A 4,509-nucleotide genomic window follows, 5' to 3' on the forward strand; every position below is an offset into this window, starting at 1 on the left:
TCTGGAAGAGCAGCTTTTAACTGCAGAGCCAACTCACCAGTCTCTATGTTTTTATTCTTGACTTGCTATTCAAAATAGTTATTTGTCTTTGGATCACAAGGAAAGCCTGGCTCTGCATTGTACTCCAATGACTCAGTGTCTCCCTAGAATGTTCTCCCAAAGAGGTCCTTTCTCCTTAGACCCAGTTCTTCCCTCTGTAGAAATGGCACGTGGGGTCTTATAAACTTGTGTTGTAAAAAAAAAAAAATAAAAAAAAAAAAAACAAAAATAAACTTGTGTTGTGCTGCTTTCTGGGAACACCGTGCTTGGGACATTCGAGCCACTAGGCGGCTCAGTTCTGTTCCACTGCTGTCTGGAGCTGTGCTGAGGAAGGAGCTTGGCTCAGGCTTTGACTGCAAGCTCACAGGGTGTTTCCGTGGCTCTGAAAAACATCTCTGAGCTTGAACTTCACAGTCTGAAACATAACAATGACTCTTTTCAACACTTCTGAAAGCTTTTCTCCTTACTGTATGGGATTCTTCACTCAGGCACATGGGCATGACCAGACTTGGCCAGAGAACCATGTGAGGATGTGCTCCTCAAGTGGGAAGTACCCTTTCTGCTTCCAAAGTGAGAAAGTGCTTGTCTCTTGAGTGCCACCCCTTAAAAGCATCAGCCTAGGACCCAATATAAGCAGTCACTGTGTTCCAGCTCTGGACTTGTCTGTATTCACAAAACTACAAGTCTTCAGCATGTTCTGCCTATCAGAGCTGGAGGTCCGGGAAGGGACCTTCATTTCGGATGTCAGATAACAACTTTGGAGTCATTTAGAGTGACTTCTAGGGATCAAACTAGGTGTCAAGACCCCTCCTAGCTATATGAATTGCAAGTATTTTGATACAAAAAGAGGGTCCCCCCTAAGTTCCTCAGCCTTGCCTCAGTGAAGCTGTAGCATTTTGGGGTGTACAGTCTCTCCTAAAATTCAGTGCTCCATTCCAGTTTGACTTATTTAGTTTTCATATGTATGAGATTCTATGTCTGCATGTCCACGTGCAGTAATGCACCCCTGGTTCACAGGGGTCCTATCAGGGCACCAGAGCTCCTGGAAATGGAGTTCTGGGTTTAGTGAACTTCCATGTGGCTACCAGGACACCCAGGTCCTCTGGAAGAAGTTTGAGCGCCCTAAGCCACTGAATCATCTCTGAAGTCCCCGTGTTTTCTGTAACTTGCTTTTCTTTTTAACAGACTTTTTTTTTTTTTTTTAAAGATTTTATTTATGTGGGTACATAGCTGTCTTCAGACAGACCAGAAGAGGGCACCAGATCCCTTTACAGATGATTGTGAGCCACCACGTGGTTACTGGGAATTGAACTCAGGACCTCTGGGAGAACAGTCAGTGCTCTTAACCACTGAACCATCTCTCCAAACCTATCACTTGCTTTTCTTTCTAGCTGTGTTGTTGTTGTTGTTTCCTTATATTGTATTGGCCACACAGGTTTTGGTTATGGTGAACCCCCTGCCTTGGCTCCATGTAAGTGTTTCCAGGCGTAAGTCACTACTCTCAGCAGGGTTTTTTTTTTTTTTTTTTTTTTTAAGAGGCTGTGTGTTGGGTGCCTTGATTCAAGGCCTCAGAGTAGCCTCAAGTTTGGCAAGAAGGCATGTCTGGCTTTGAACTCCGAATTTTCCTGCCTGCGGTTCTCACCATCTTACTATTTTGGCATGTGGGTTAGCAGGGACACTGGTCAGGGGAAAGAGGGCACTGAGAAACTGCACCATCGCCAAAAGGCCTTGGTCAATTTAACCTTGCACTGTTGGAGGAAAGTGGAAGGAAGCCTTTTTTAATCAACAGTTTTCAGCACTCTGCGCCTACAAGAGGGTCCTATGTTGCTGGTCAGAAATGGAGAACAGTAAACCCCTTGTGAACAAAAGTCAGTGAGGGGGTTGGGGATTTAGCTCAGCGGTAGAGCGCTTGCCTAGCAAACACAAGGCCCTGGTTTCGGTCCCCAGATCCGAAAGAAAAAAAAAAAAAAGTCAGCGAGGTTATTGTGCGCTTTATAAATTTTAAACTTTTTTTTAAGATTTATTTATTTAGAGTTGGGGGTTTAGCTCAGCGGTAGAGTGCTTGCCTAGGAAGCACAAGGCCCTGGGTTCGGTCCCCAGCTCCAAAAAAAAAAAAAAAGATTTATTTATTTATTATATGTAAGTACACTGTACCTGTCTTCAGACACACCAGAAAAGGGGCATCAGATCTCATTACAGATGGTTGTGAGCCACCATGTGGCTGCTAGGAATTGAATTCAGAACCTATAGAAGAGCAGTCAATGCTCTTAACCACTGAGCCATCTTTCTAGCCCTGTCATTCTCTTTTAAAAGCTGGTTAGCTTTGTGGACACATGGTGGACAGTGGTCCTTGCAATAACAAAGCAGCAGTCAAGGGAAAATGGGTTTCCCTCTCTCTGGGAAGGGAGGGATGTGGGCTGTCTAAGGCCTGGGAATCCAGATCTGTGCTAGAGAAGCCTAGTTGAGCTGCAAATAATGGTCCCTGTGGTGTGGAAGAAAGCTAGCAACGTCAAAGCCTACCTGGGCTATTGATTGAGGGCAGCCTAAGCATGATAAAACCCTGAATTTTAAAAATGAAGGTGTAGGGCCTGCAGTGGTGGCACACCTTTAATCTAATCCCAGCACTCAGGAGGTAGAGACAGTTGGATCTCTGTAAATTCCAGGCCAGCCAAGGCTCCACAAGGAAACCCTGACCTTTTGAAAAAGGAGGAGGAAGAGGAAGAGGAGGAGGAGGAAGAGGAAGGGGAGAAGGAGGAAGAGGAAGGGGAAGAGGAAGAGGAAGAAAAGGAGGAGTAGGAGGAAGAAGAGAGGGGGAGGGAGGGGTAGAGAAAGACTTTGGTTTTGGCTTTTCTTCGATCTCAGCACCTAGGGGGCAAGCACTTGTTTGAGGTAGTGGTCAGTCAAGGCTACCTAGTGATACTGTGTGTGGGAAGATGGCTCTGTTATTAAAGCACTTACTTTACAAGTGAAAAAGTCACATTTGGGAGGCCCCAAATGCACTGAAATGGCAGGTGGCCATGGCAGCCGGCCGCCAGTAATTCCAGTTTTTATTTAAATCAAAGTTAAAACAATTGAGAAAAGACCCCACCCAAGGAATGAGAGGGGACTGGGACAGTACCTCAGTGTCAACCCCAGGGTGCTTTTTCAAAATGTGGTGGTGTCTGACTTTATTCCTACCACTTGGAATTTAGGAGCAGGGTGTTTCTCTGAGTTCCCGGCCAGCCAGGCCTACATAGTGAGATCCAGTCACAAACACATGCAAAGCATTCCTGACGGAAAACTGTGAGGGGACCTCCTGGGGCAGAGGCAGGTGTGAAATTCTGGCAGGGTGGAGAAGCAGAAGGCCTCCCGGTCTGAGTCAGTTTAGACTGGACTGAACCGGGCGATGGAGCCAAGGGCCTCACACCTCGCCTCTTTACTTCCTTGAACCTGCGCAATCCGGTGGCAGAGAAAGTTGCCTAGGGCCCACCCAGCCCAGTTCTCCTCCCAGTATCAGCTCTGAAATCTGAAGTGCTGAGATCTGGCAGGAAGCAGGAGATTCAGCTGAAATTCCACTAAGTCTAAAGCCTTTGTGTGAGTCCAACTCTCCAGATTCTTACCCGAAGAGTAAAGTTAAAAAGACTCCCGACTTCAGGGCTTGATGGGGGCAGGGCTGGCTCCAGCCTGAGAGAATGAAATAAAGTACTTGTGCTGTAGTTGAGTCTGGTCTGCAAGGTGACTCCTGCCCTTGGGAAGCAGAGTCCTGAGGACCCAGAGAGAAAAATTAGGAAAAAATCTGAGGCCAGTCTAAAAGGTAGACTCTATATCTAAAAAGTAACTGGGGCTGGGCATGGACATACACATCTTTAAGCCAGTATTAGAGAGGCAAAGGCAAGAGGCTATCTGTGAGTTCAAGGCCTCCTTCCTGCTCTGTATGGCCATTTCGGTACAGCCTCTACATGGAGAAGCTCTGTCTCAAAACCACAAAATCTGGTTGGTGACTGGTATCTGTTATTCTAGCACTTAACAGGCTGAGGCAGGAGCATTACTCTTAAGTCCCAAGGCAGCCTGTGCTACACAGTAGGACCTTGTTGGAAAGAAACTATATACAGCAGGCATGGTGGCAAATGCCTGTTATCCCAGCATTCAGGCAAAAAAGCAAGAGGATCAAGAATTGACAAGACAGCTAGTCTGAAGTCAGGCAAAATTGTATGAAATCCTGTGTCGCACAAGCAAAGCCAAACAAAAGACTTCCAGGAGTGGTGGCACATGTATTATTTAAGGTCAGGAGCCAGAGAGTAGATCTCTGAGTTCGAGGCCAGCCTGGTCTATACAGTGAAACCCTACTAAAAATAAATACACAAATGCGCGCACGCGCACACACACACACACACACACACACACACACACACACACACACACACACGCACACGCACACGCACAGAGGAAAAAAGTGTTTAAAGAAGACCAGCCAGGGCTGGAGAGATAGCT

The sequence above is a fragment of the Rattus rattus genome, chromosome 2, assembly GCF_011064425.1.
Source record: "Rattus rattus isolate New Zealand chromosome 2, Rrattus_CSIRO_v1, whole genome shotgun sequence".
Taxonomy (NCBI): Eukaryota; Metazoa; Chordata; class Mammalia; order Rodentia; family Muridae; genus Rattus; species Rattus rattus.